This window comes from Oncorhynchus mykiss, chromosome 22 (assembly GCF_057628025.1).
Source record: "Oncorhynchus mykiss isolate SJ-2025 chromosome 22, ASM5762802v1, whole genome shotgun sequence".
In the NCBI taxonomy this organism is placed as follows: domain Eukaryota; kingdom Metazoa; phylum Chordata; class Actinopteri; order Salmoniformes; family Salmonidae; genus Oncorhynchus; species Oncorhynchus mykiss.
The window spans coordinates 42,047,193-42,054,946 of NC_143043.1; the positions used below are offsets into that span (position 1 = coordinate 42,047,193).

At 42.8% G+C, this 7,754-nt stretch overlaps 1 protein-coding gene across 11 annotated transcripts in view; it reads right to left on the bottom strand.

The window, feature by feature from the left end:
* LOC110501806 (semaphorin-5B) overlaps window positions 1-7,754 on the bottom strand; it is a 289,412-nt gene that overhangs the window by 257,096 nt on the left and 24,562 nt on the right. Inside the window, exon 2 of one of the 11 annotated variants that reach the window (XM_090216088.1) lies at window positions 3,317-3,560. The exons of the other annotated variants lie outside the window; for them this stretch is intronic. The gene's annotated coding sequence lies outside the window, so the exon portion shown is untranslated. The remainder of the gene's footprint in view (window positions 1-3,316; window positions 3,561-7,754) is intronic. 11 annotated transcript variants of the gene reach the window in all.

Genomic DNA, 7,754 nt, shown 5'->3' on the forward strand with positions numbered 1-7,754 from the left:
TTTTTTTGTGAAGAATCAACAACAAGTGGGACACAATCATGAAGTGGAACGACATTTATTGGATATTTCAAACTTTTTTAACAAATCAAAAACTGAAAAATTGGGCGTGCAAAATTATTCAGCCCCTTTACTTTCAGTGCAGCAAACTCTCTCCATGATCACTCTGGATGAACTGCAGAGATCTACAGCTGAGGTGGGAGACTCTGTCCATAGGACAACAATCAGTCGTATATTGCACAAATCTGGCCTTTATGGAAGAGTGGCAAGAAGAAAGCCATTTCTTAAAGATATCCATAAAAAGTGTTGTTTAAAGTTTGCCACAAGCCACCTGGGAGACACACCAAATATGTGGAAGAAGGTGCTCTGGTCAGATGAAACCAAAATTGAACTTTTTGGCAACAATGCAAAACGTTATGTTTGGCGTAAAAGCAACACACCATCCCCACTGTCAAACATGGTGGTGGCAGCATCATGGTTTGGGCCTGCTTTTCTTCAGCAGGTACAGGGAAGAAGGTTAAAATTGATGGGAAGTTGGATGGAGCCAAATACAGGACCATTCTGGAAGAAAACCTGATGGAGTCTGCAAAAGACCTGAGACTGGGACGGAGATTTGTCTTCCAACAAGACAATGATCCAAAACATAAAGCAAAATCTACAATGGAATGGTTCAAAAATAAACATATCCAGGTGTTAGAATGGCCAAGTCAAAGTCCAGACCTGAATCCAATCGAGAATCTGTGGAAAGAACTGAAAACTGCTGTTCACAAATGCTCTCCATCCAACCTCACTGAGCTCGAGCTGTTTTGCAAGGAGGAATGGGAAAAAATGTCAGTCTCTCGATGTGCAAAACTGATAGAGACATACCCCAAGCGACTTACAGCTGTAATCGCAGCAAAAGGTGGCGCTACAAAATATTATTTTGCACGCCCAATTTTTCAGTTTTTGTTTTGTTAAAAAAGTTAGAAATATCCAATAAATGCCGTTCCACTTCATGATTGTGTCCCACTTGTTGTTGATTCTTCACAAAAAAATACAGTCTTATATCTTTATGTTTGAAGCCTGAAATGTGGCAAAAGGTCGCAAAGTTCAAGGGGGCCGAATACTTTCGCAAGGCACTGTACGTTGCTAGCTACATGACAAAGACCAAAGCCGGCAGGAGTACCGTTGAGGACAGTGGTGTCTCTCTATCACATGTGAAGGATCTTTAAAACAAACTAAAAGAGACCTACAAGCAGTTGTTACAACAACAGGACATCAGTTCTGTGTGTGAATCCATGACAACAATGAAAGATGAATCAGACGAGGGACAATCAATGCGGAACAACATGATTGTGGACGGAATTGCAGAATCTCCACATGAGAGTCTGAGGACAAAGTGAGGGAAATGATCTCTGAGAAATTGAAGATGGACCACAGGAAGAGTGAGGTGGAGCGCACCCACAGGACCGGAAAACCCACCAACGGCCCAGGTGATAGGCCCAGAACGATAGTGTTCCTGAGGTTCAAGTACAAGGTAGCTATTCTGGAAAGAGCCAAGAACGTTACAGGAACGTATATATTCCTCACCGAGGACTATCTTGAAGCTGTGCGCCAGAAGGGGAAAGAACTGATCCCAGCCATGAAAGCTGACAGAGAGGGGGGGAACATTGCTTAAATTTGCTATGATGGGCTCATTGTCCACCCTCCCTCCCAGAAGTCTGGAAGGGATGAGAGAACCAAGCCTATGGGTTCGTAGCCTCAACCCCGCAGCACACACACAGTGGCCTTTACTGGTTCTAACTGTTGGAAAAAAGTGTATTTGACCAAATACAATGCTATTTCTCTGTAAACAAATAACATTAGCATGCTTATAGAGAAGGGCACTCAACATGCACTGCACTGACACAAATGACTGATGATTGGTTGAAAGAAATTGATAATAAGAAGATTGTGGGAGCTGTACTGTCAGATTTCAGTGAAGCCTTTGATATTATTGACCATAACCTGTTGTTGAAAAACGTATGTGCTAAGGCTTTTCAACCTCTGCCATATTGTGTATTCAGAGCTATAGACTGTATCTAATATAACTCTAATATAAAGCTTCTCAAATGTCAAACATGTAAAGTGTGGTGTACCGCAGGGTAGCTTTCTAGGCCCTGTACTCTTTTCTATTTTGACCAATGACCTGCCACTGGCATTAAACAAAGCATGTGTGTCCATGTATGCTGATGATTCAACCATATACGCAACAGCAACCACAGCTAATGAAGTCACTGAAACCCTTAACAAACAGTTGCAGTCTTTTTTGGAATTGGTGGCCAGTAATAAACTGGTCCAGAACATCTCTAAAACTAAGAGCATTGTATTTGGGACAAATCATTCATTAAGCTCTAGACCTCAGCTGAATCTGGTAATGAATGGCCTGGCTGTTGAACAAGTTGAGGAGACTAAATTACTTGGCATTCCCTTAGATTGTAAACTGTCATGGTCAAAACAGTTTGATTCAATGGTTGTAAAGATGAGAACGTGTTCTCTGTCAACTTACCTGGTAAAATAACGGATAAATAAATCAAATAAAAGATGGGGAGAGGTCTAGCCGTAATAAAGAGATGCTCTGCTTCTTTGACACCACACTCCAAAAAGCAAGTTCTGCAGGCTCTAGTTTTGTCTTATCTTGATTCTTGTCCAGTCGTGTGGTCCAGTGCTGCAGGGAAAGACCTAGTTAAGCTGCAGATGGCCCAGAACAGAGCGGGAGATTTTGTTCTTAATTGTAATCAGAAGGTGGATATAAATAATATGCATGCCAGTCTCTCTTGGCTAAGAGTTGAGGAGAGACTGACTGCATCACTTCTTGTTTTTATAAGAAACATTAATGTGTTGAAAATCCCAAATTGTTTGCATAGTCAACATACACACAGCTCTGACACACACTTACCACACCAGACATGCCACCAGGGGTCTTTTCACAGTCCCCAAATCCAAAACAAATTCAAGAAAGCGTACAGTATTATACAGAGCCCTTATTGCATGGAAATTCCTTCCATCTTATATTGCTCAAATAAACAGCAAACTTGGTTTCAAAAACAGATGAAGCAACACCTCACGGCACAACGCCTCTCCCCTATTTAACCTAGATAGTTTGTGTGTATGTATTGATATGTAGGCTATGTGTGCCTTTAAAAAACATGTATGTAGTTCTGTCCTTGAGCTGTTCTTGTCTATTGATGTTCTGTATTTTGTCATTCTGTATTATGTTTTATGTGGACCCCAGGAAGAGTAGATGCTGCTTTTGCAACAGCTAATGGGGATAGTAATAAAATATCAAAATACCAAATACCTATGAATACGGTCTTAGGCCTCCCTGGTTCGCAGTAGAAGTCCCTCTGCCACTCAGTCATACCACTCAGTTGTCTTAGAGACTCATTTGATTTTGCAGCAGACAGCCAGAAAAGGAGGGAAAGTGGGGAGAGGTGAAGCAAAGTAATGTAATATAAAAGGCTGCAAGGTGATTCATCTTCCTTGTCTGTGTCTGGCCTTCAGGTGGACTGGGCCCAGCCTCAGAAGTGAAGGACTGTCTGACTCTGTTGAATAAAAACAAAAGACTTTGGGTAAACTCCACTGGGAGATAGTGAGGGAGGACTTGTGCCTCAAACAGCGCAGGCCAGCGAGAGAAAGATAGACTAGTGGATAAGAGAAGGACAGAGAGACATCAAGGGACATCAAGGGAATGGGCTAAATAACTAAATAGACAACACTAAATAAACTTCAGTTAGTGCTAAACACGGCTGATAGAATCTTGACTAGAACCCAAAAGATTGTATCATATTACTCTAGTGCTAGCCTCTCTACAATGGCTTGTGCTACGGTCACAAGACACAGGCCTCCTAACTGTCCCAGCTGGAGGCAGGGCTTTCTCCTATAGAGTTTCATTTTTATGGAATGGTCTGCCTATCCATGTGAGAGACGCAGACTTGGTCTCAACCTTTAAGTCTTTATTGAAGATTCATTTCTTCAGTAGGTCCTATGATTGAGTGTAGTCTGGCCCAGGAGTGATAAGGTGAACGGAAAGGCACTGGAGCAACGAACCACCACTGGGATTCTCTGCCTCAAACCCTATTACAGGGGCTGAGTCACTGGCTTACTGGTGCTCTTCCATGCCATCCCTAGGAGGGGTATGTCACTTGAGTGGGTTGAGTCACTGATGTGATCTTCCTGTCCGGGTTGGCGCCCCCCTTGGGTTGTGCCGTGGTGAAGATCTTTGTGGGCTATACTCGACCTTGTCTCAGGATGGTAAGTTGGTGGTTGGAGATATCCCTCTAGTGGTGTGGGGGCTGTCTTTGGCAAAGTGGGTGGGGTTATATCCTGCCTGTTTGGCCCTGTCCGGGGGTATCATCGGACGGGTCCACAGTGTCTCCTGGCCCCTCCTGTCTCAGCCTCCAGTATTTATGCTGCAATAGATTACGTGTCGGGGGGCTAGGGTCAGTCTGTTATATCTGGAGTATTTCCCATCTTATCCGGTGTCCTGTGTGAATTTAATTATGCTCTCTCTAATTTCTCTCTTTTTTTCTCTCTTTCTTTCTTTCTTTCTTTCTTTTTTTCTTTCTTTCTTTCTTTCTTTCTTTCTTTCTTTCTTTCTTTCTTTCTTTCTCTCAGAGGACCTGAGCCCTAGGACCATACCTCAGGACTACCTGGCCTGATGACTCCTTGCTGTCCCCAGTCTACCTGGTCGTGCTGCTGCTCCAGTTTAAACTGTTCTGCCTGCGGAAATGGATTGATTGACTGGACCAAAATCCACCAAAGAGAGAGGAATAGGAGAATAGAGAGAGAGAGAGAGTATGAGGGAGAGAGAGAGAGAGAGAGAGAGAGAGAGAGAGAGAGAGAGAGAGAGAGAGAGAGAGAGAGAGAGAGAGAGAGAGAGTATGAGGGAGAGAGAGAGAGAGAGAGAGAGAGAGAGAGAGACAGAGAGACAGAGAGAGAGAGAGAGAGAGAGAGAGAGAGAGAGAGAGAGAGAGAGAGAGAGAGAGATCGTGAGATGGGGGCAAAGCGAGACAGTGGAGGAGGAGGCAGACAGACAGAGAATCAGACTTATCTTCCAGACGTTAAAAAGGGGGATGACACCCATTTTTTTTATATTTTCCTTTCTTTTCACAAACTGGAATTCAAAACCTTTAATCATCAACTTGAGGAACATCAAACCATTTAATGGAATGATTGAATCATTTCATGTTTACTTCCAGAGACTCATCATTCATACATTCCGTTTGCTTAACGACTCTTGAAATTAAAGCACTTAGCAATTAACATTGAATAGACGAGCCGAGTGACAGGTTGAAATGATATGTGACATACTAAAGTAGGCCATTCATTTGGGTTCAAAGAGAACATATCCTAAGGGGTAATATAGAGACAAAGAGCTTGAGAAGTATGTGTGTGTGTGTGTGTGTGTGTGTGTGTGTGTGTGTGTGTGTGTGTGTGTGTGTGTGCGTGTGCGTGTGCGTGTGCGTGTGCGTGTGTGTGTGTGTGCGTTTGTGTGTGCGTGTGTGTGTGTGTGTGTGTGTGTGCGTGTGTGTGTGTGTGTGTGTGCGTTTGTGTGTGCGTGTGTGTCTTGGGCTTTAAAACATTGATAATGGCTGCAGTATTAAACCTCAAACAATATGTCATAGTTGGAGCTAACTTTATTTGCTTTTCTCTGACTTGCCTTGTCCTCTCTGTTCCCTGTGGAACTTTAAACAGAAAACACAGAGGGGAACGTAATATAATATTAACACATAGATTTCATCAGCAATGCTTTGGAGTTAAATTACACACACACGCACACATACACACACTCTATGACTCAATCAAGGTGCACGTCCTCCCACTGTCTGTCTGTCTGTCTGTCTGTCTGTCTGTCTGTCTGTCTGTCTGTCTGTCTGTCTGTCTGTCTGTCTGTCTGTCTGTCTGTCTGTCTGTCTGTCTGTCTGTCTGTCTGTCTGTCTGTCTGTCTGTCAACAGATGAGATGAAAGACCACAGACGATCAAACACAGACCAGATCAAACTCCCACTAACTGTCACCTCACAGCTCTCTGATGGGTCTTGAATGGCCCCCTGTTCCCTATATACTTGGCTGCTTTTGACTAGGGCCCATAGTGTCCATTATATCGTCCACTATATAGAGAATAGAAGGTCATTTAGGACGCCCCCACTTATTGCAATCAATGGTAACCCCATTTCACTGACTTTAAAACAAAAAGGCACTACTCCTCTGAAAACAGTTATTCTCCTCTGTCTATGCTGCCTGTCTGGAGTCTTATAAACTAAGTGAAACACTTAAATGATGAAATTGAATTGAAGCCACTGAATAAAGTGCCAATCCAATAAGTAATTACCGTCAGAAAGAGACAAGGGCTCAATGGTGAGGGAGGACGTGCTCAGTGCTCGACTCTCTTTCCCCAGTAGACATGACTGCAATTAATGACCTAGGATAAATCACTTAGAGAGAAAACAGTCAGGCTTGTATCCCAAATAGTACCCTGTTCCTTATGTAGTGCACCCCTACAGTAGTGCACTTATATAGGGCAGAGGGTGCCTTTTGAGACACGTCCTTAGTCCAAATTGAACACAATTAAAGTAAGACCATCAGGATCTGGATGGTTCTAACAAATCACCACTGGCCCTTACTTATCAATTACAATCTGCCCAGAAACTTCAGGTCCAAACTAAAATCCACTTACTTGTGATTACATGGTAAAACCAGGCATCAAATCGAACACCACTAGATTAGAATAACATTTTTATGATTGACAAAGATCATTGATCTGTTCAATAGATTTGATGAAATCCACCGATTGAGTGACAAATCATAGTTTTCCATCAAGGCATAGTTTGAACACAATCTTTTCCCCCTTAAAAACAAGTTTTCACTTCACTTGGAGTTGGATTCCAAAGTAGTTGCCTCAGGTGTGTAAATCACTGAGACTGCCCGCCATAAGGGAAAACTTCTGGCAGAGGAAGAGAGAGAAAGAGTGAGATGTGGAGAAGGAAGGGAGGGATAGAAGAGGAGGATGACACACAGCAGAGTGGGGTCCTTTACTCATTGTGAGTGTGTCCTGGCAGGTTGCAGTGCCCCTGGGGGCTGAGCCAACGATTTGTATATACACTAGATGACAAATAGGGGGGGTTGTGTTGACGCCACCATGCCTCCATCTTGGCACTCCACCATCGTTGAAAAAAAATATTCTTGAAGCTATAAAAATGCATTTATTAACGTCTACATTCGTGTTGCAACATTTATTATATTACAGTCATCTTAATGCATACTTTTAAATATTATGTGAGATAAATATAAAAATACAACAAAACAATTGTGATTACTAATGTTACTGTCCTCACTACAACACAAAAATACTTAAATACAAGTAATTTTGTCCTTGAAACATTTAATTGAAGTACTGTAGAATTCCATTCATTCCTATGGAAGACTGCTCCTACTGGGGAGTGGCAATATGGCCAACTGGTGGCTTCAAAGCCTCTCAATGACCAATACATATCATCAGTAATTGAGGGTTTATATACAGAGCAGATACACTAGATCTCCGAAGGTGTCACCACACACACACACACACACACACACACACACACACACACACACACACACACACACACACACACACACACACACACACACACACACACACACACACACACACACACACACACACACACACACTAACCTGGCTTCAGTCAACTCCTCTGAAGGCCTGTGAGACACTACAGCTCTGACCAGGAAAGCTGG